Here is a 25247-nt window from a genome sequence, read left to right as displayed (position 1 = left end):
ACGTCTCTCACTGCACGCGATTCATGAAGTCAAATAACAACAATAACCGACCTAAATCCATTATTGTGCAATTTAATACACCCAGACTTCGAGACTCATTCTTAGCTGCAGCAATTAACTTCAACAAATCTAAACCTGTTCCCGAAAAATTGAACACGTCACACCTGGGATTTGTGGGTGTGAAATCCCCGATATACGTTATGGAACATTTGAGCCTCGCAAACAAGTCACTTCATGCGGCAACACGAATAAAAGCAAAAGAGAAGGGATATAAGCATGTCTGGGTGAGAGGAGGCCGCGTCTTTGTGAGAAAATCTGACGTTTCCGAATATATACTGATTAGAGATATGGACTCTTTAAATAAGATAGTTTAAGATAGTTTAAGATACCTAGCAAGCTGATTTGTTATAACTATTTTAAAATTCTCGAGCATTAATATATATTATCAAAACATAGGTGGTCTTAGAACCAAAACTCATAGTGTTTATACGAATGTCTGCTGTTCTAATTATGATGTTATAGTTTGGACTGAGACCTGGCTAAACAAAAGTGTTTCTTCACATGAACTTTTTGATGACCGTTATACTGTATTCAGGAGGGATCGAGAGTCAACCGGCTTTGATTGTGGTAAGGAGGGTGGTGGTGTTCTTGTAGCAGTATTGAAAAGGTTCGCGCCTGTTAGAATGTATAGTTGGGAAACTAACTGTGAAGATTTATGGGTCACTCTCGATCTCCCCTTGCATAATTCATGTGCCAAAATTGCTTTATGTGCCGTATACTTACCCCCACCTGTTGTGAAAACTACCTTAGATTATTTCCTCTCAAACTGTAATGAGGTCATGGAGTCAATTGATAGCTCGACAATTCTTATAGGAGACTTTAATCTGGGACGCATAAACTGGGCACAACCGAATAATCAGCAATCACTTAACGTTAAATTGTCGCTGACAGAAGAGATGCTAATTGATTTTGCGAATTTAAATAACCTTGTTCAGCGTAATGGCATTCTTAATAATCTCGGCAGAACACTCGATCTAGTTTTGACAGATATTATATCTACATCTGTTTCCAATGCTTGTGAGATTCTTTCTAACCCAGGCTCTCATCATCCGCCCATTGTTATCACTATTCCTTTAATCGAGACCAATAGTTTAAAGAGCAACAACCTTCCCTTGATCCCAAACTTTCGTAAAGCTGATTATGACAGCATAAATAAACACTTAGATCGTCAAAACTGGGATGAATTATTTGGAAACTGTGACGATGTTAATGAAATGGTATCAACGTTCTATGAGGTTCTTATGGATGCAATTATGTTACTGGTCCCTTTTTATAAAAAAACCCATTCGAACACATATCCAATTTGGTTTAATCGTACTCTTATAAAACTATTAAAAGAAAAAAATAATGCAAGAAAACGGTACAAAAAGTTTAAAAATCCGCGAGACCTAATTGAATTAAAATTACTAAGAAAAAGATGTGACGCATACGCAATCTCTTGCTATAACTCCTATATTTCTCACGTTGAAAATAATATACATAATAATCCAAAATATTTCTGGTCCTTCATAAAAGCAAAACGAGGAGGTGCGAGTAGCTTTCCTGCTTCGATGACAGACGGGGTTACTGTAAGCTCGGAAGGATTAGAGATTTGTAATTTATTTGCTCAATATTTTTCATCAGTTTACAGGGAGGATGACACCAATAACTTTAATATGGCCAGTGTCATAAAATCATCTGAATGTCTTAATAACGTAACATTAAACCTTGACTCGATTAATAAAAAACTGAAACACCTTGATGCTGCTAAAGGAGCTGGCCCTGACGGTATCCCCCCATTTTTTATATCTAATTGTTCAAAAACATTATCTTATCCGCTACATATTATTTACCGTGAATCGCTTGAAACTGGTATTTTTCCAGATGTATGGAAAAGAGCTAAAGTTGTTCCAATACACAAGGCCGATGATATTAGCGTAGTGAAGAACTATAGACCGATATCTATACTTTGCACTTTTGCCAAGATATTCGAATCCCTTATCTGTCCTTTTATTCAATGTCACTTCAAACAGTATATAACCGATCATCAACATGGTTTCGTTCCTGCACGGTCAACTTCTACCAATCTTGCCTCCTTCTCTGAGCTTGTCACTACGGCTGTTGATATTAATAAACAGATCGACGTTATCTACACCGACTTTAGTAAGGCATTTGACCGAGTTTCTCATATGGTCTTGATTCAGAAGCTTTCTTCCTACGGCGTCACGGATCCCCTACTAAAATGGATTGAGTCATATCTCCATAACCGTTCATTTTATGTAGTTATTAATGGTTTTTCTTCTCAGACTTATAATATCCCTTCAGGTGTTCCACAAGGCTCCCACCTTGGTCCAATATTATTCAATATATTTATAAACGATTTGCCCGCCCAACTTCATCACTCTATCCCGTTCATGTATGCAGATGACCTCAAATTCGCTAGAATGATAACTTGTCCTTCCGATATCGCTCTCCTCCAGGATGACATTGACAGACTTAATAAATCAGAAAACGGTATGTCTCTCAATGCCAAAAAATGCTCCTCTATTAGTTTTACACGTAAGATCAATGCAGTTTCTTCATCCTATCATATTGCTGGCGAATGTCTTCCTAAAGTGCAGACTATACGCGATCTAGGAATTATCTTTGACACAAAACTTACATTCGTTCCTCACATCGATGCAATAGTAAAAAAAGCTTCAAGTATGTTAGGATTTGTCATAAGAAACGGAAAGGTATTTCGTAGGACACAAACCAAAAAACTCCTCTATTACAGTCTAGTACGCAGTCACTTAGAGTATGGTAGTATCGTCTGGCGACCACATTATGCAACTCATTGTCTTCGGATTGAAAGATTGCAAAAAAGATTTATGTGGCACTTGGCTCGATCGGTAGGTCTTGCTAAAAGATCTTTCTCTTACAAGGATAGGTTAAAACGTTTTAAAATGATATCTCTTGAGAATCGTAGAGATCTACTCGATCTCAAATTTCTCACTAAGCTTATAAGAAATAGTATAGATTGTCCACAACTCCTGAGTAGCTTTCGATTCTCAGTGCCTAGAAGAACACCGCGTTTTGCTATCAAGCCACTGTCTCGCCCCCAGCGCCGAACTGTTTTAGGGTCAAACTCCCCGGTACCACGCTTGAGCATTTTAATAAATAAATATAGTGACAAGTTCGACATTCACTTTGACTCCTTGTCCAAAATTAGAAATTTATTCACTAGTAGTTAGTATATTTAGTTTTAATTCCATATTTAATAATACAACTTAAACAGTCGACATCATGGTTGCGCTTTGCTCCTTATTCTACAATAATAAGGTGTTCAAATGTGTCGGCTTTGTCGTTGACTTTGCTTTTAAATTATTCGCATGTGGTGTTTACCAGTAATTAGTTATACATTTAGCATGTAATTAATGTTTGAATAGATGTAAGCCTCAATGTAATAACTGTCGGTGAACCTTAAAATAAAATAAAATAAAATAAAATTTTCGGTATCAGTATAAGTACGCATTGTTCGCAATGTACCCTACTTAGGCATAATAATTATACGGTACTTAGTTAAATTACTTAAAGATTTAAGCACCCACTTGCTTCAAATATTTTATAAATTCTAAATACAACTACATATAAGATAATAGATAAGATAATAATTTTTTAGATAAGATAATAATTTATTTCATTTCAATCTTAGTTGGTAAATACATAGTGGTCGAGTCCTCCTATTAGGTATGAAGTACCTGTATCAGGAGACCGCGCTCTTCCAGAATTACATTTTTTTTTTTTTTTTTAAATCTATACTAAGAGAAGTAAATAAAGTTAACATTAACATTATAAATTTATAATGAATTAACTAGTTTGCCAAATTAACGACTACATTTACATTTATTAATTTTACATATTTACATAGCTAAAATTATTCTTACATATCTATTTTAATCATCGTGTGAGTGCATGCGCGCGCGCGCGTGTGTGTGTGTGTGTGTGTGTGTGTGTGTGTGTGTGTGTGTGTGTGTGTGTGTGTGTGTGTGTCGTATACCTTAGAACTTTTCCAGTACAGTCACCTGCAATAATATAGTTCGTCAAAGGACTGTCTCATTTCATTTGAAACATAGACACAGAGAATCATACTATCTTAGTCTTACACTAGTTAGAGCACCTAAAAGAAAAGAATGAGTAGTTTTTTTTGTTCTTACTTACTGCAGACAATTTAGTTTGACCAACTATAATTATGTTACACAACGAAGGCCGTACTAATATCTGACACGCGATCTTATTAGAGCTATGAGAGCGTTGCACATTTTTTTGCGGTCTTCGAAGAGTAACATATTATTGCAGGTGACTGTACCTAATCTTCAAATGTATTCAACACTGAAAGTGAGATTTTTATTTCAAAATATTCTAAACTATTTTTTACCAGAGATAACATATAACAATTAACTTAGCTACCTAGTATGTGTAGCTATGTATAGGTACAGGAGCCAGCTGGTGTCCAATATTTATTTTATTATTTTTCGTGGTAATTCGGTTAAAAATGCGTTTTATTTTTGTGAGATGATTTGCTCTGTATTGTCTGTTTGTAATATCAATAGGAATTGTGATATTTGTGAGTACATTCGACTGTTTTTAATTGATAAATATGCAATATGCCACACACGAAGCATGTATATTAATTATGCTTCTAATGAATATGGAGATAATAATTAGATACTTATTTAACTGTATTGTTTTGACAAATATATCTCATCAATTGTGTATATTAATTGAGTTAATAATGCATAATTAAGTGCCATTAATATAGAGATAACACTTCATTGGATATAATAATTGTGTATATAGGTACCTATACTCAATATATACCTGCCTAATTTTATTTACAAAGGAAATATTTAATAAAATAAAATAAACCGGCTATATAAATATGTCGGGCCATGCTCGGTGTATAGGGTTCTATAATTCAATTGTTACCCTTCTTGCTTGGGATTGGTTCGGTTTAGTTTAAAATAAATTATGAACAGGTACATATTCGTGAAAAACATATTTTAGACACTCTTACTTTCGAATTTATAATCTCAGTAGAGATGACTGTACGTTTCCATATCGGATGAGGACACCCTAATAAACCTTGCCTTGTATCACAACTTAGTAAACAGATGATAACATTTGTTAATTATTTTCATTATCTGAACAAAAACATTTATTTATAAAATTTTGATAACGGACTATTGAACTCCGAACATTGTTTGATACCGCCCACAAACAAGACTTGAAAGAACGAAGCATTTCCACTCGGGTGAAGGAACACATAGCTGATGTCAAGCACCGTCGACCTAGGTCTGCAGTCTGAGCATGTTATGGATAAAGCCAATCACTCAATAAAGTTTGATAAGCCTCTGGTTCTTGCCAAGGAGAAGCGATACGAATAAGTAATAATCTGATAGTAATAAGCTAGTATTATACAGTACAGTAGGTATCTAAGTACCAATCAAACTGGTTAGTTGACGGACGTGATTTAAATGCATCAACTAGTGTTAACAGTTTTCTATAGGCGCCTACGAGACAGGATTCTTTACTTGACACCTACATGTTTAGAACTAATATCAGGCTGTTTTGTTCTCAATGCTTACGAGTTTTCCATCTTTCATACAAAGTGGAGCCCAAAGTCCAGACGGGATGATCAAATCGACCGATTTGATCAGAAATGAAATTGGCGTCAATCTCCAATTTAATCACTAATTTTAGATTTATGGTGATATTTGAGCCCTCTAACGAGCTTAGGTATAACAACACTTACTCTTCAGTAGTGTCCTATAGAAGTTATGGTTTCCGTTTCGGCAGTTTTTGGCATAACAATCATGTTTCGGTCGAAGGTTTGGTGTGGGTTAAAAACTGCCGAACAATTTTATTCGCCACCTGTTTTTCGTGGTTTTCGACCAAAGTTTCGGTTCCGGCATAAAGGGGCCCACTGACTATGATCCCGCCGGACGATATCGGCCTGTCAGTTAGAACAAAAATTTGACAGTTCCGAACAACTGACAGGCCGATATCGTCCGGCGGACTGATAGTCAGTGGGCCCCTTAAAAATCCTGTATCGGCAAAAAAACCCTAACCAAAGAGGATATAATATTATATCTATCTTTGCCCTAACTATATAAGTGTGCCCATAATATTTGAAGAGTTCGCCTAATAGGATCATATGCATGACCAGATCCGTGCCAGATCCTGACCTGATGTGAAATGAAATGTAAAGACCTTTACACAGAAACGAAATAATTTTCCAAATCGTTCCAGCTGTCGAGACTTCAGGGAACAAACACAAAAAAAACCAGCTGAATTGAGAATCTCTTTTTTATTGAAGTCGGTTAAAAAAGGGGTTCCCCGTAACATCCGACACCGAGGGCGCAGATAATTCATGACATCTAAACACGAGTGCTTTAAAAGCGTGCGACACTTCTCGACGCAATTTCACCGCAATTTCACCACTCGCTAAGAGATGTCGCTAATGTATGCTCCGCAGCGCCATCTAGTCTTCATCAACGCTAACTTATCTGTACACCTCTTGTGGACTCTATTACAGGGAAATAAGATACATTTTTTAAAGTTTTGTGGCGTGGTAAGTTTGTAAGCATGTTACTTTGCAAAGTTATTTAGACATGTGTAAAGGACTCTATGGCGATGTGTTAGAGTTGGTTTCGGAATGTTTTGTTGTGTGGTTCGCTAGTAGGCCTACTACTTTGGAGAGCACTTGAGTTGCAGCCTGTGACATCCATTACAATAATGATGTCTTTCCTTAAGGGCTGTGCAAAAGTATTAATTAAAAATTATTTAATGAGCTTTGGAAATGAGACTTACAGGAGAAACTCATGTAGGTATAGGTACCTACGAGCCTACGTGGTGACCTGGCGACTATTTACCAGAAGAAGGCCCCCGACCATGCAAAATATGTATTGCAAGTTCTGGTATGGTTTGTCAACCGGTCTCAGCTGTAGGCACTAGAGGGTGGAGATTGGAGGCTAAAGCAGATAAAATGTAAGGAGTACTGCCGGCCTAGCCAAGGTGACAATCGCTATCGCTTCGACAACGAAACGCTTTGTGTCTTTCTATCACTCTTCCATATTAGTGCGACAGTGACAGTTGTGTTTCGATCGCTACGGAGCGTAAGCGATTGGCATGTTGGCTACGCGGCCTGGTCTATGGTTTAAGTTTGGGTGGATAATATGAATTGGTTATTACTTTATTACCAAAGATAGATATAACTCCGTAATAGATGGATATATACAGTCTAAGGAAAAAACGTGCCTAGAAAATCACGAATATTTGATTCTCGATCAGATGGCGCCACTACCTTTGGCCTACTCTCGTAGGGCGTTGACGGTTTCGTTTGTTATTTAACAATTTTAACGCATATCAGTAAAAGAAACATGGGGCAAAATCATATAAAAATAATTACTGCAAATAAAAAAATCATTTATCCATATTTAAATACATTATATCGTATTTTTATAAGTCTTCATTTTTAGTTTTAAAGTGTGTCGATAGATGGCACTGAATTTACTGTGGTTACAAAATTTAGTATGACAGTACCGCTCTATCCTATATTTTTTTTCCTATCTGGCTTTTACTCCCTGTAATTTTGCACGGGGTGAATTTGCCTATGGCGGTTTTTGACTTTCACACGTGAGGAGAATGTTCGAGCTCTATCCTATTATATCGTCTTTGTTATTATTAAGGGCACCTGTCATCTGTCATAATAGTATTAATACATTACTGTTATAATGATCTGATGATGCTTTAGGGCTGTGTAAATGTAATTGAGTGAAATTTGAAAATGAGACCTATTACGGAGACCTACTGGAGAAACTCATGTAGGTGCCTACGTGGCGACCATTCAACTACGTACGTACCTTACTTACCTACCGGTGCGGTAGATTAGAGGAGGACAGTTAACCTCCTAAGACCCCGCGTACAAATTTTTGTACATATTCCACAATCTATTTTGAACTTTTGTTGAGTAACTAAGGGTTCCAAATTCAAAAACAAAACAAATGCTTCTGGGTCGTAGGTGACTAATTCGATTTTACTTACACAGCATTACAATTTTTTTTTTTAATTTACAAAAGTTAACTGCGGTGTGGATGCACCTGCACCTTTAGAGACAGCCCTGTGGAACTGGGTCTCGTTTAGTGCCAGTCGTGTAAAGCTGAGGACAGTGCGAAAGCATTTAGACGCGAAATGTATTCACCGTACTGCGTCTTTTCACGATTGTGACGTACTTTTGTCACATGATACGCGAAGGTGGCAAATAAGGGTCAATCTGACGTTATCTCATTATCATGATATCTCGTCATCTGTTACCACTGGTGAGAAAAAAGATCAGCTCTTACCAGTAGTGACAAGTTGACAACCGGGTGGGAAAAGGTGGGAGGTGGGAATAACCTGGCTGGACGCTTTAAACTGAGAGCACGGCCGTGTTCCCGCTAAGGCAAGACAAAGGGCACTACCTACGTTTATTTTCTTGATCCAAGACTGAAGACTCCGCTCGGTCGACTATTATGATAATATATATGTACTTTTGTAAATTCAACATTCGGTTATCGGGATATAAACACTTTTATTTCTACTGCATATACGACGCGACACAATTCTTAATAAAAAAGCCACTCTTTTCCAAACGTATTCTGTTTACAAAATATTTATAATTAAAAAAACAATGTTTCTCATCCCAAATTATCATCAATCACCATGATAATTATCAACATTTTTCCTATTTCCCGTGGAAAGCCCGGGGCAAAACGTGACCAACTTTAATGAGAAATTAAAAGGAAAAATTGAAATCACCGGGCGTAAATGAAAAATTAAAAAGTGGACGGAAACGGAAGGCGGCCATGTTTCACGGCACCTAATGGCCTTAATTACAGCGTGAAAGAATACTTTATGGTTTTAATCGAGTTATGGTCTGAAAAAAACAACAACATGGAGTTGTTTGACTTAAATTTCGGATCTGCTGAGACGATGTTCATGAGTTATAGGGACTCAGGGGCCCTATTCGAATCGTGAAGGCAAAGTGACAGGTGTGACGGCTACTATACGGCTAGTACGTACGTATAAGATAGTGTATTTACATTGTCCTTCTAATCTCTGGAGTGGAAGTGGTACCTCCGAAATATTAAAATTTGTGTTTGTTTATATCGTGTAGGTATACTTATACATATACTTTATAACATTATAAGAGCCAAAATTTAACAAAGGCAACTAGGTAGTTTCTACCTATTCCTCCGTACACCATAGTACCACAACATAACTACTTAATACCAAGTATTGTGCGACAAGCCCCGGAACTTTAAGCCAGGGACATGCGCCATAAATGCGACACGTTCCCTAAACTAAATTGGTAAAAGGATTTCGCAGTTTGGGGGAGCATAAAGAGCACATGTGGATTGTAGATGAAGTAACATTGGGCAAAGAATATTGTTACGTGGGTTTCTACAGTATTAATAAAATTTTGTTCTAAAGCGTGAAAAAGGGTAGATAAAATACATCGAAAAAAAAACAGAACTTGGGTCTAAGGAGCAAAATGGGTAGGTACTACCTTTGTATAGCAATTAGGGTCCACGTCTTTAACTTTCAGGAACAGAAGAACCAAATAGGTATTGTTTTTCTGTGTGTGTAATATGTATATAAAGCCTTTTAGAATCCTACGAGTAACACTAATAGCCGATTTTAATAACAGGTTATGAAACTTGTGAATTAGATCTGGATTAGTTATGGATCTGTTCTGCCAGTGTCAAAAGTGACGTGTTTGGTTGAAGAAATTAATTTTAGCTAATAATTTCCTATAATACTTAGATAAGTTCTAATCCTATAGGTTTGGACTTCCGGTTGAACTTCAAAATGGCGATTTTTTTTGTGTTTTCACCATTAATGTTGTAACGAAGAATTAGCTTGAATCGCGTTTAACCATTATTTAGTCAACATTCGGCAATGCATCATGGCTATATTTACCTAAAGTCCAGCTATCACCGAACAACGTCATTCTCTATTCTATGAACATAAGTCATGGCAAAATATTGATTGTGATGGAAGCCATTTTTTACAAGAAAAATTCCTGTATTTTACATGGTGCATCACTAGTTCTGTCATAAACGAAAACACTTTTTTAGTTTTTTTTTATCGCGACAGCCTTGTTTCCGCGAGTGTCAAATTTTAAAACGATAAAGTTGGATTCACGCGTGGGGCGCCATTGTCGCACTAAAGGGTTTTTTCGAGTGTACTTTTCAATTTGCCACCACCCCCGTCGAACAGCGGTTACGTGGAGTTGCGCGAATTTATTACTTAGCGCCACTTGCACCATTCCACTATCCCAGGGAACCGGTTAAACCAGGAGTTACCATGGTTACCGGTGAAATGAACACCAGTTAAAATGAAACAAAAAATGTATAAGTCCCTATCAGATATATGCGGAGCGGCCCACACACATATCAACGCCTCTAATTGTCAAGGCGTTAGAGTGCGTTTCAGATACTTTTGAGCACCTCGGCCGCTCCGATATATCTAATGGCGACTGTACTTACCTGTAGGTAATATCTGTATCTTAGAAAAATAAAGTTGTCCAGAAGGAATTCGACTAGATTAATAATATGTATATGATTAGTATTATGTATATTCATAAACTCGTGTCACTGTCACGACTCACGTTCGTTTAGGGCGTTTACAATATATATTTTTTATATTTTCGAACCTTAACTAATATTGCGTTTGCTTCTCCCAGTTTTTCTGTCCTTGGTCAAATCAAGTTCGTGTAATAGTGAAACACTTTTTTTTCAATGGTCTGTTAAAACGTATGGGTTGCAGCGGAAATGAAGCGGAACACGCCGATGGAATCGTCCGAACTATTGTGGCCAGAAACTACGTGTAACGAAACGCAACTGTCAACGTTGGCGGCGAATTTAGAAAAAATAATCATTGAATCAAAGAGGGGAGCGTCCACACCTGTGTTCGGTGAAATTGAATGTAAAGTTTGGGAAATAACTGATATCGTAATAATTATAGTATGTATCGTTTGATTTGTGCATCTTTTTCTGACTCAAAAATCAAATCTCGAAATGCAAATGCGAAAGTTCGGGTTGGCCTAAAGCAAAGGGGGTGCAAAAAAAAGACTTAGAATTTTTTTTGTAGGTACAATAACATGTCTGTTCGCGATCATCGCGGTCAACCTAACACACTCCTCCTCGCTTCGCTCGTCGTCGCACCTATCTTGTCTCTGTTACTTAAATTTACTGTTCCAAATAATTGCTTTTAATTTGTCAAGTAGTGGTTTCAATTTGCGGGTCAAATATCTCGGCCATTTTTGATTTTAGAGAAAAGTTTTTCCTACAAAACATGCTTATTTTAGCGTATTCTCTACGATAACACAATAAAAAACAGGTGTCATAATAACATCACTCCGATGAAAATTTTTGTCGGCACCCCCTTTGCTTTTTTAGTCCAACCAAAGTTCGTGATGTGACCTTACGAGAAAGTATTTTACAAAATCTGGAAAGTCTTATCTTATGGTTTTTGTGCAGTCACCCCCTAGGAAAGATCCATCAACTACTCAAGATTTTCCACCATCTCCATGTGCCGGATGATGAAGATTTGGAAAGTCAATTTTTCAAGAGAATCAATTATTAGTAGTAATAACTTAGTAAACAACATGGCAGCACTGGTGCACAGCGGTCCGCGATCCATCACGACTATTGCATTAGATCCCCCCCAATTATAACCTCACTAATTGCAAATTATTGCGCGGCCCCTGCGACTTTTCTTCCTGGCAGTTTTATCTTGCTTGTGTCCGGTTTAGTTTATACATTGTATAAATAACTTGCAATCATTAAAAAAATACAGTCGCTATTTTCTCATAGACATAGTATATACAAGTAGTTATAGACGCGCCACCGAGCGACCGGGGGTAAGAGAAAGAATATTCATATAAAATTTGGGCAGCATAGGATTTTTTCTCTTACATTCTTATAAATTTCGGTATTTCGCCATCGCCTCCTACCTATGATGCCACCCGGTCGGTGATAAGGACAAACCATAGCAATATTTTCTCTTTCCTCTTATAGGAATCGCAATAATACTATCTTTCTCTATCAAAGAGTGTCAGGCCCTTGGTTAGCACACAATGAATAGCGATGTAAATAAAGTCATTGGTATTTTTGAATGTAGCAATAAATTGCACTAGACGCATGGCCTTCCGAATTCATGTGTATGACATTAGTAACATTCAAACACCGTAATACCCCATACCTCACTCACCACAACCTATGACAGAACAAATTCGTCATATTTTCTATGAAACAACTTTAAACTTTACTTTAAAACTTTACCCATATACAAAAAAGGTTTACATTCCTCTGAACTGTGCGTAGAAGTAAACTTGTCGAGAGTACATAGAAACAATTTTATTTAGAACATTCATACCACTTAAGGCTTGCTGAATAAGTGCGATTTTTGCATAGGTGAGCTACTAAGTTGTGTTGGTAGAGAGTTGGGAGTAGATCACCCTCATGGGTGCCATACGTCATCGGAGCTCAGGGGACGGTTGGACAGTTTAAATTTGGAATCCATTTTCAAAATTCGCTTGTTCATTACATTTGAACTTGGAATGTTTATATGAAAAACTATAGTCTGTCAAGCCATTTCCGTCACTAGAAAAAAACGGCAAATTTAAAAAATGTAGATGCGAAGGGTTATCGTCCCATATAAAAATTTAATTTCGCGCCTTGTTCTACTGACGAAGTTGTTTGACCGGCTATAAGTATGTGGAAAACTATATTACAATGTGTTTTCATTTTACTTAGTTTTAATAGAATGAGTAGTACCTATAGTTTAAAAAGTGTGTTTAATGGGCGAAATTTATTATAACTTCTTAACAGAGCTATGAAAATTGGCCCTTTAGTTTGTGCTAATAATACATTTTCAGTGTGCAAGTTGTTTGTCTGTTAAAATAGTCATTAAATGTAAAAATGTCGTCACCACACACACACACAGTCCCGCCCTTTTAAAGGCCGTGGCAAATGTCGCGGCCTTTACGTCTCCAGGGACTGTTGGGATTGTTAGGGAAATAACTTCAAAAGTGACTAAAATTATGTAGTTAAATAAGCATAGAGCAAAAAAAGAGAGGAAATACGTAGAAAAGAAACTAAACACATTATGGAGCCCGATACAGAACTAGTGTAAATTTCATTCGATTGACGAGCGATCACGTTTGTGTTAATATCTATTTTTGTATGGGATTTTGAACAACGCGCCAAGCGGGACGTTTTGGATTGGAAACTCAAAATCCCATACAAAATGACACTTAACGCAAACGCGTACGACGTCACGCCATCGTTATACTTGGTTGAATTGAAATTGTAATTTAGAAAATAAGTAGTATATTATATATTACAGTGAATAAGATGTTTTGCCATACCCTACCAGGGTCCATTATGTACCTATGTAACATGTCCTCCGTATGGATGACCTCCGCTTGCCCAAAACCGTATTCTACTCTGAATTGGTGGAAGGCAAGCGGAAGCACGGCGGTCAGCATCTGCGTTATAAGGACGTGCTCAAACGACACCTGAACGCTTGCAACATCGATCCTGAGCGTTGGGAGGAGCTTGCTACAGACAGGTCATCTTAGCGGTCGACCATCTTTAACCGCATCAAATTATTTGAAGAAAACCGCCTCAATACCTTAGATGTCAAACGCCAACAACGTAAAGAAAGACCGAAGCCCTCGTACGCGTATACGTATAACGCGTCTGGCCAACTCTATTGTAGCACCTGCAATAGAGTCTTTAAGACCAAGTTCGGCCTGGCCAGCCACATTCGAGCCCATAATAGGCGTAATCCATAATTGCTGAGGTCGCCGTCATCGAAACCGATGAGGAGGACTATATATGTAACATACTGGTATGCAAATAAAGATCTCTATCTATCGAATGAAGTATTTCGGACAACAAAACCATTAGGTCAAAGTCTTAGCCCAAACCTAATTTACAGTTACCCCAAACAAAAGATTGTTGCATTCCAACAATTTATTTCTTCTTACAAATATAACAATCCTTACAGATTAACCCTTAAATGCATGATTTTTTGTATAACTTTTTAATAAATTGAAATAGATGAGTCATGCTGTATAAAAGTAATAAATGTGATTTTGGATAGCTGCATATTGAGCCACGGACCATCAAATATACGATGCATATATACATCATTATGCATTTAAGGGTTAAGAGCCCCCTAAAAATTTAATATCTTCGTACCAAAGACCATTACAAGTTAATCTTACCAAATGCTGTCAAATTCTCATAAAAAGCAACAATAACCTCAGAAGCTCTCAATGGCGTCAGGTGGCAATAATAGGCCACAGCTGAAGGGTTATTTTTTGCCAAAGATGACATAATAAATGAGATATGACACTTTATTAGAGATGCTGGTATCTATGCTGTCTGTACATTGTTTATACATATACTGATACCGTACGTACCTATACGTCGAAAATTGACTTTTTCCGGTGGACGAACAGAAAAAAAATGTTCACAACTGACTCCTGAAGTTTTTGTTACACATTAAAGGTAATCTTTTTTTGTGAGAGCAAATATGTGTTTTGTTCTCTTCATACATTAATATAGGTGTTACCGTAAAAACCCGTTTTTAATTAAAATGCGTTTTCACTGGTTGAAACTAGTTTTTGCAAGGTGCCTTAAATATTAAAAATATTAATAATCATATTTTTAGTTTTTGTAAAAAAATATTTTTTTTTTAAACTCCATTTTAGACCTAAGTTCATGATTTTTTTCCATCGAGCGAAAGTTAAAAACTCAGTATTCGAATCACTGAAGTCCCTAGAGAATGGCCTAAAGATTGCTAATTAAATTTATAGCAGCCATATTGCGATCCAAAAAAGCGATTTCGACTTTTTTGGAAACTCCGTTTACTGAACCTACTGCATCTTAAAAGCATCAAAATGGCATCCGATGTAAAATGTAATGGTGGTATATCTACCATATTCTGTCATCTATAAATCATCCCTGGCAAAAAGAGTTAATGAATCCACCAATTTATTCTACTATAAAAACAACCCCTGAAGCTATTCGAATAAGGTTTCATATCGCTTGCCCAAAAGCAAACCATCGATTAACATTGCCATAATATAATGATCTTTGTTAGGTTCTTAAAAGCTAAGATAAGAGAGGTCAAGTTTGTTTGGTTTCACAATTTCTTAGTACAAATTAAAGTTAATGGTTAGAAATTATTGCGATATAATGGTGGTAGATTTATGGAGATAATCCTTGTGATTCTTAATAAGAGCTTTGTCAATGGTACGTTTTTAATAAGAGTATCTTTATCTTAGGAGTTATTTACTGAATGCGATTTTTGTTGTCCGAAATAAAAACAACCTCATAATAAACTTTAAAGAGAATAGTTAGTTGTCAACAATGCTGAGAATCTGTTCAACGGGTATTTGTAAACTTTTTTACCTTACCTTTATATACTAGCGACCCGCCCCGGCTTCACACGAGTACAATGCTGATGTATACATATAAACCTTCCTCTTGAATCACTCATCATCATTCGCTTGCCCTTGTCCCATTCACTTGGGGTCGGCGCAGCATGTCTTTTTCTTCCATACCTCTCTGTCACCCGTCATCTCATCATTCACTTACGTTAGTTTCATATCATCTTTCACACAGTCCATCCACCTTTTCCTCGGTTTTCCTCTCCTCGTACCTCCCTCCACATTCATTCTTAATACCTTTCTTGTCACATGACTTTCATCCCTCCGCATCACATGCCCGTACCATGCTAGGCGATTTGCCCTTAATTTTTCTGTTATGGGTGCAACTTTCAGGCTTCTTCTTATATACTCATTCCTTATCCTATCCATTCTCGTTACGCCACACATCCACCTTAACATTCTCATCTCCGCTACATGCAATCTCTTTTCATCCGTCACCTTTAGGGCCCAACACCACCTTGAATCACTAGGGCTCTTGAATCACTCTATTTGTAAAAAAACCCGCATCAAAATCCGTTGCATAGTTTTAAAGATCTAAGCATACATAGGGACAGACATCCATCTAGACAGCAGGAAGCGACTTTATACTATATTAATGTAAACAAATGAAATTCCACCGAACCCTATATTGAGAAACTCGAATAAATTGAAAGCTTGTTTCTCGTTAACTTCATAATTCATTAATTTGGAGGGGGAAGGGTTTACATTTAAATGCGACAAATACTTAGACAAACCTGAGATTTAGAAAGTTTATTCACTGAATTTCTCAGACAAATTTTGTTTACATCTTCCCCTTTTCTTTGGGACTTGTTCTTATATAAAAATAAAAAATCTGGTTACCCCTCTCAACCCCCTAAATTTCTCCCTAAATTAAGAAATAAACGGACTTATTTATAATATTAGTGGTGGTAATTGCTATAACTGTTTCAAATTTTAGGTATCTACGTCAAACGGTCTCTTAGAAAAACGCATTTAACTGATTTGCAAGACCGAAGTGATCCCATAAGGGTTCCGTTTGTACGGAACACTAAAACGCTTTTAGTTACTTTAAAATAATATAAATATTTTAACTTCTAAACTTAGTAGCGGCTTACAAAATACACTGTAGGATGTTCCAAATTTAGTTGAAGTCAGATTTTTTTAAATGTAACCGTTTTTTATCAAATGACCAATTTACAATGTACAGTCAAGGGCATAATTATATATACATTCCCAAAGTTTCATAAATATGTGTACGCTCTTACACCTTACACAATAAAGTCGAGTTCACATATTTTTGAGCCATTTGTCTGGATTGATATTTTTGCCTGCGACTTTGCCATATCACAAGCAGTCATTAAACAAGTGGAATTTGCCTCCAGATTGTCCCCGAGGCAGCAGGTGTGTCATTAAAGGCCGCTAACTTTTTACTCTAACGAAGGAGTAATGTTATCGAAGCTACGCCCTCGGCACGTGGCTGATGAGTAAGTGGGGATTAAAAATGTTGTGGTATTTTCTATAAAAAGGGACCTTATTGTCGATGGCGCTTACGCCATTATAAACGATGCTCCGAAATAAATACAATGCCGCGCGACGCTGTGCGGCGTAAGCGCCATCGACAATAAGGTCCCTTTTCATAGAAAATGCCCCATTTTATGTAGACTGACCACATCAACTTGTCACAAACTTGACAGTAAAAATGCATACATATCCCTATAAGGTTACTGGTGGGTAATTATTGTTCAACATGTTAAAGTTAAGTAATAAGTAGGTAGACAGTTATAAATTATAAAATAAATATTTTACGCTTGGAAAAAAATATGTTTTCTGTACGTGAAATACACGAGTATCGACTGCGAATTGCGACCTGGGGGGCCTTTTTTTCTCCTTTTTTTTCTCGCTCCTCCCGTACTCTCCCTCCTCCTCCTCTCCAGGAGAAACAGAAATTATTATTACACATTATACATTAAGTATCTAAGTTTGATTGGCGTATTCTATCAACGGTTGTCATCTTGACTAGGCCCCCTGTAGAAGAAAACAGCGACCTTACAAAATATTTTTTTCTCAAGCTGAAACGGAGTTATCGATCGCACTTCGAGCTCATTCGGTCAATTAAAAAATTTCATTGCCTAAAACAAACCCTCATTTTTTCTTTATAAAAGAATTCCTCAAAAGTTTACTCAACCACTTAATATTAAAATTCACACCTTTTAAAAACCCATTTAAACAATAAAAATAATGAAATTCTCTATGATATAAAAACCGCCCTATAATCGTTTTCTAAGCAACGCAGAACCGCCATTTTGAATTCAAGGTAAAAACACAGTAAGTGATTTGGTTAAGTGCGAGTTAATACCGCGTACCAAGGGTTCCTTACCAGCGCAAAAAGTGATAAAAAGTTATGAGAGCTAAAGTAGCTTTGAGCCCAGAGTGAATGATTAGATTTTTTCGAATAAAAAGCAATAAAATTAAATCAAAATCTGTAACTCCATTTCAGCAACTAGATCACGTATGCACGCATGTTTTTTGTTCCGCCAGTTTGTGCCAAATGATGACTATCAATTACTTGCTATTTTTTTTTTTTTAATCTTATTTATTTTATAAGCCATACATCTTATGATTAAGTCGGCTTAAAAATAATAACATTGTTACTTAAACTTTAGAGGTTACTTAAACAATTGGGAGTACTTGAGGAGTGTTTCTATAATATTCGAATCTAAGGTCCAATGACTGTATGATAAAACTTATAAATCTACCACTATATTCTGTAGTGAACCCTGAGCTTAAGATTTGATGGAAGAAGAAGAGAAGATCCCCCGCAGAGCACCGAGTTTCTTTTAAGAGATCCAACCTAGATTGTTCGTTGATTTTGCACTCGAGAACTAAGTGGAGGAGGTCCTCCTCTCTCTCGCACCGTGTACAGTTTGGGTCGTCTCTTTTTTTCATTATGAAGTTAAATTTGTTGAGTGGGATGTGATAAGTTCGGGTTCGAAAGCAGATAACTAATTCTTTTCTGTTGAGGTTTCGAGAAGCAAACCAAGGTATGCGCGGTGGTTCGTCTACAATGGTCCTGTACCAGATACCCTTGTTTTTTGAGCACTCATTGAAATAGGATTTAAATTTACTGTAATTGTCCGTTTTTACTTTTGGAAGATGATCAGTATAGTGTGGTACCGTATCGAGAGGTATGCCGTTCTGTAGAGCCTCAGATGCAAGTGAGTCTGCTGCCTCGTTACCCCTGATGCCCACATGTGAAGGAATCCACTGTAAACGAACTTCAACCCCGTTACGTATCAATCTATGGATACATTTAATAATGAGGTAAGTTTCGTATCTACCGACACTACCGCCCTTAGCACTTCCCAACAAATGTTGTAGACTGCTCTTCGAGTCTGTAAAGATTACAATTTTACGGTATGTTGTCGATTCTATGTAGTGTACAGCTTCATTAATTGCTATCAGTTCGACTCCCATTATGGGTATACATGAATTTTCAATAAGAAATTTGGCCCCAAAATCCGCAGCCTCATCGTAAAACGCGCAACTAGAAACGTGTCTAGTTTTGGCCCCGTCAGTGTAAATTTGAATGTGATCTATGAACTGTACGCCTATCATATTTTCAGTACGTTGCTTCAGGTCGTGAATGGGTAGTTGAGCTTTAGGTTCATTAATAGTGCTCACTGTATGAATTATGATTTTATCCCATGGGAGTGTTTTAATATCAGAGGAAAGCAAAAATTGGGGCAAAATTTCAGATTTTGACATAGGTAGGTTGGAGTACTTTTTGAAACTTTCAATTAACAGTGGAAGTTGGTTTTTGCGCCAATATCTTGCGCCCGAATCTAATGCGTTGTCTAATATTTCTAATTGTTTTCTCAAATAGTCAGATGTTCTAGAAGAAAGTTTCAGGAAGTATTTGTCACTTAAATAGGTTCTTCTAAAATTTAATGGTGGAATACAAAGCTCGCTTTCCATTGCAAAAATTGGGGTGTCCCGAATAAAGCTTCCACAAAGGCGAAGACATTGGTTTTGGATTACGTCCAACCTCTGAAGGAGCTTAGAACTAGCGTTACCGTAAATTATGCATCCGTAATCAAGTCGAGATCGCACCAGTGCCATATAAAGTCTTCTTAAGTGAGTTGGGTGGACACCCCACTTTGAGCTACTTATGGAACTGAGGATGTTAACGTATGCAATACACTTTTGGGCAGTTTCTAAAACATGTCGAGTTAAACACACGTTTCAAGCTTAACATTATTCAATGGAACTGTCAAAGCCTAATACCAAAATTAAGTGAATTGGATTCATATCTAAATAACGAAAAAGTACATATATGCATTCTTTCTGAAACTTGGCTGGAATGTGAAAAACAGATTAAATTAACAGGTTACTCTGTTTTTAGAAAGGATCGAGCAGATGGGTATGGAGGTCTAGCTATTCTGGTCCATCAATCTATAAATTGCATTCTCAAAATCCTTCCAACTAATTATGATAATATTGACGTTCTGTGCCTTGAAGTCCTTAATAGCAATAAACTTCAACATATCATAGGTGTCTATTCCCCCTCAAATGTCACAGTGGGCGTTAGGGATTACCAGGAGCTTTTCAGCCACTTCTCTGAAAAAACTCTAATAGTCGGAGACTTTAATGCTCATCACACGGCTTGGTCATACACAACTGACACACGGGGTAGGCTTTTATCGGACACTAGCTTAGAACATAACTACGTATTTCTTAACAATGGAGACTTTACCCGTTGTGCCCAGCTTAATAATAGTATAGTATGCACATCACCTGATGTCTCTTTTTGTAGTGCTGATCTCTCACTCGACTTTGATTGGAATGTCACTAACGAATCTTTTGGCAGTGACCACCTTATTATTTCTATTAAAACGTTAGAGAGTACTCAAATTAGTCCCGAATTAAAAAGAAACATCAAAAAAGCCAACTGGGTAGAGTATACACAACACATTAAATCTGCATGCGAAGGATTAGATTTCGGAGATAATGTACATCTCCGAAGTAAAAAGTACATACTTTTTCGTTATTTAGATATGAATCCAATTCACTTAATTTTGGTATTAGGCTTTGACAGTTCCATTGAATAATGTTAAGCTTGAAACGTGTGTTTAAGTTCATTAAATAATAAATACAAAAAAAAAAAATAGTAAAAAAAAAAAAAAAATTAAGGTACCTAAAAGTAACTTACTTATTTGCTTCGGAATTTCCCTTCCGAGATAAGAGCTTTAGTTTACTTACAATACGCGAGAGTCTGTTCTTAACGCTACGATATGAGATGTTAGGTATCAAGTCAGTAAACATCTCAATCAGGGCGTTAATTTCTTCTGTGTAACTGTAAGTGATTTCTGAGATGTCCTTAACTCCATATGTGTCGGTGAGATATTTTTTCACTTGTTTTGTAGATAGTGGGTACGCTTTACAGGGATTGGTTATGAAGTTCTCTAAGTGGTCCCAATTAATTGATTCCAGATCACTGTGCGGTGTTCTCTTTGGTTTCTTTCCACTCCTGGATTTGTAAACTTCGTCTGAGCTGGACTGGGAAAAGCTGTCAAAATCCTCATCACTGTTCTCGTTGCTAGGTGGTATATTGTCATCTTTTGTTGCTTCGGACTCCATGACATCAGTCGTCGATGATTCAGTGGGTGGATGTGGACGTTTGAAAATTTGTGTCTCCGTTGTATGAGTGATATCCTGTGTTGTTTGGTTGGCAGCATTCGTGTCGTTGGTGTTATCTGGGCATTTAGAGGCAATGTGACCGTCTTTTTTGCATATAAAACAAGTCATTGTATCTGATGAAAAATAAATCCAGTAATTCGTTTCTTCAAAATCAATAGATATTTTTTCTGAAAGTCGGTTAAAATCTTCAGGTGTTACGTAAACTTGTCTTCGGAAGCTAAGAATGTGATTGTAGCCCGTTTCATTGAGACCAGCACGTAGGAAAGAGATAGGTGACTGTGGAGTGATATTCATTTCTATCAGTTTCTTTTCTATTTCAGTGTGCGGTATAATGGGGCACACGTTAGATATAATGATACGTTTGTTTCTGCTGATAAGCGGTCGGATGGGTAGTTTTTGTTTCTGGATTGTGACAAACTTTTTATTATCAATGATCTCATCAGCGATTAACTTTGAGGAAAGGTAGATACAAATTCTATTGTTTGCTATTCTTGACAAAAATCGTATTTGAGATGGGTCGATTATTCTTCCTAAAGCCTGAGCATAATCTTTTATTTGTACATTTTCTAAAGCATCGATGACGATTGGTTGGTCCTTTTTGGGAAAAGTGGTGATTTGTGTCACAGTAGCATAACTAGGGTTATTGGCTAACGTTTGGGATTCCATCTTGTTCCTGTAGTCAGAAACGATTAGAAATTTACGATTTTATCACTTATTGAAGAAAAAAAAGTCCGATTCCATCATTAGGCACTTTACACAATGAGGGTAGAAATTTCACTCGTGGAAATATAATTCACTACCGCGCGTAGGTAACGACCGCTCCCGGTGACGTCCTCGTAGGTACTGTACTTGCTAATTTTAATATTAAAACTTTTAAGTATATGGATCCATAATAATGTATCATTAGACTTATATTGACCGGGATATAGACCGTGATTACCTTTTGAATTGTTTATGAGCTCCCGATATTTAAAGGTAATCACGGCCTATATCCCGGTCAATATAAGTCTAGTGAAACTAACCGTGAATCATTTAAAACTCATATAATGTATCATGATCCAAGTTACTCTAACTATGCGATGAGACTCCGCCTTCTCCTACAAGTGTCATGACAAGCAGTTTCGAAAAAAAATGTTTTTATCGTATTAACCCTTTATTAGAAATTTTTCAAAATGGTGGAGCCTGGAGGATCGCGGGGTTTTCAGATCGCATAGCCACTAGTTATAAAGTTTTAAAAGAATTATAATTTGCACAGATATACGAAGGATGTAGGATTTAAAGGATTCCTTCCCCATCGCATGCGGAACCCTAACACAGTAAGTAAAAGAAAGATGTCGGACAATGAAGAGTGACACGAAGTGGGGTAACGGATAAGACGCTGACATTAGTTATGGCACTCCTGATGTTTTTCCGAGAGATTCGAGAAAGAAATGTCACCTGTAAAACGCGAGAGCACTTGGTACTTGGTGCGAAAATATTGAGGCAAACCCATTGAACCGTATAGAAAAGCCACGCCATGAGATGCTGCCGTTTTGGCATCAAACTATAGAAGCGGAGCGTCAATCTCGCGACCTAAACGCGTAAGCGCCATGAATTTTACGGCGCTTACGACGTTTCGGTCGCGTGGTACAGGTTGTGATTGTGACAATTTCATCGTTTGTCGTCTCTATAGTAATAATAACTTAATGGGCAAACCGCGGTAATACTTATCGCTTGAAATCTGAAAGCAAATGTGGACTTCAATGATACAGTTTTTTTACAAGTTTCTTTAACTAACATCTTGGCCTTTTCGGTTTTTCAGAGCTGGATTCAGATTTGACATCTTTTATAATTTGAACTGGTTTTAGTACGAACATGAAGATCACTCATGATTGGTGCATGCGAAATGTCGTGTCAAAACCAGTTAAAAAACCATAATAAATGGTTAAATCTGAACCGGTCATGTTGCATCTCTTCCTTTAATACCTACTCGTATTACCAAGTGACGCAGCCATGTTTTATCAAATAGAACGCACAAGTGAGTAGGCAAAGTAAAACGTTTACAACCAAGTATCAAAACTAGTACGACATTCGTGCAATGCAAATAGCTCCAACAATAATCGCACAAGTAAGCGATACGCATAAAAACGCGAAAACTGCGGGCCCCTCCCTGAGGCCCCCGGGCCCCCAAGCTTGTTCCCGCCGCTTTGCGGAGAGGCGAACGATCATGATAACTGTGTAACTACAGATTAACTTTTGGAAAGCAAAAAATAAAATGTTCCCATACAAAAATATGAAACTTTTCAATGTATTTTTTTTGGTGGAGCAACACGGTAATATTTCGTAACTTATTTAGTTACTAACTGTTGCTCCACAGTTTCTCCAGAAAAGTTAAATGCGGTGTGGATGCACCTCTAGGCCCGGCGCGTGTCGGCATGGCACGGCAAGGGTTGCCAAATCGTCCTCAGGCATGCCGGTCGAGGGATCCCTTGCCGTGCCAGGCCGATAGTGGGCGCCGGGCCTTAGGGCCACCCTACCCTAGCGTCTTTAGCGCTATGGAAAATGGCGTCGCTGCGCAGTTTCGCCACCGTTGCGTCGAGCAGCCATAGAGTTGGCTAGACGCCGAAGCTCAGGAGACTCTATTGGGGTAGCTCGGGGTCCCTTTGTTTAACATAATTATTGAAAGTCATAATGTAATGATTGTCATATTATTATTAGTCATAATTCTGAAACCGTTAACTTTCAGGATTTTCCTCGGGTTATATTAGGTTAAATTAGGTTAGGTTTGTTTTATGGCAATTCTGAAAAGTTACGCGTTTGAGAAAAACCAAATTATGACTAATGATAATATGACAATCATTACATTAATTATGACTTTCAATAATTATGTCAAACAATAGAGACCCGGGTGGCTCTTATAGTGGCTACTTTGCGAATTCGACTCGCCTATAAGTGGTTATAACAGCAGGGCTCGGATTTAACATACTTAATGCGGTTTACGTGTCGCTCTCCCCAGTAATCGTTTTAAGACTTGTCACTGGAGTTTCTTTATTTGGTTTTTAAGCGATTTTTGAAGGAAGTGTATTTTGGATTTGCGTTTATTTTGTAGGTGTGTTTAGAATTTTGTCGTGTGAGATTTGAGTGACGTGTCAATAGGGTTTGAACGTGTGTATAGTGTATGTAGGTATGTAAATATTCACGACAAAAATAGCTTTAGATAAAGTTTTTTCTTGAATCGCTCTGCATTTAGATTCCTACTAATATTATTAATACGTTAGTATTTCTGTCTGGCCGTCATAGCTGCTAAAAACGCTGAACCAATTCAGATGAAATACGTCTTAGCGATAGTTTGGCGCCCAAGGAATCAGTGGTTAAGGATCCTAATTGCCCTGTTTTTTTTAAACACAATAGATAAGATTTTTCTTCCCTCATACAAAAATGTGTTTTCTGTTGGCACATGAGGATTGAGGGGCTGTAGTAAAGATAATTGTTTATCGTGTCGAAATTTAGACATATTTATGACTTACACTAAGGAGCTGAACCCCCAAATGGTGCTAATTGTAGCCTATTTCTGAGGGAAAATATCATATTTTGCCTCAAATACTAGACTTTTTGGTGGCATCGTCCAAGGGCGGAAATTATCGTACTTTTGCGTACTGGAGTCCAAATTATCGTTCATATACTGGATAATTATCGTACGCCTGGCAACATCGTTATCGACAAACGCCATATGTAAAAGAAAAAAATTATCGATATGACAGATGCTACGAAAAATCACGTGATTATTTCCATAAGTACATTATTTAAATTTCGATTGGGGTTTTCTATCAAAGAATATCGTCTTTGCTAGGCCCTGCTCCAAGGGCCTGACACTCTATGATAGAGAAAGATAGTCTTATTGCGATTCCTATAAGAGGAAAGAGAAAATAGTGCTATGCTTTGTCCTTATCACCGACCGGGTGGCATCATAGGTAGGAGGCGATGGCGAAGTACCATAAGAGTG

General features: G+C 37.3%; 1 long non-coding RNA gene across 1 annotated transcript in view; it reads right to left on the bottom strand.

The window, feature by feature from the left end:
* Nucleotides 1-20567, bottom strand: part of LOC134748928 (uncharacterized) — a 448425-nt gene extending 427858 nt beyond the window's left edge. The window contains exon 1 of the long non-coding RNA XR_010128444.1: nucleotides 20212-20567. This is a non-coding gene — a long non-coding RNA (uncharacterized LOC134748928). The remainder of the gene's footprint in view (nucleotides 1-20211) is intronic.
* Nucleotides 20568-25247: the final 4680 nt, after the last annotated feature.

This window comes from Cydia strobilella, chromosome 17, assembly GCF_947568885.1.
Source record: "Cydia strobilella chromosome 17, ilCydStro3.1, whole genome shotgun sequence".
Taxonomy (NCBI): Eukaryota; Metazoa; Arthropoda; class Insecta; order Lepidoptera; family Tortricidae; genus Cydia; species Cydia strobilella.
Note: the sequence above shows the minus strand (reverse complement) of the source record. Positions and strands in the feature narration are given on the sequence as shown.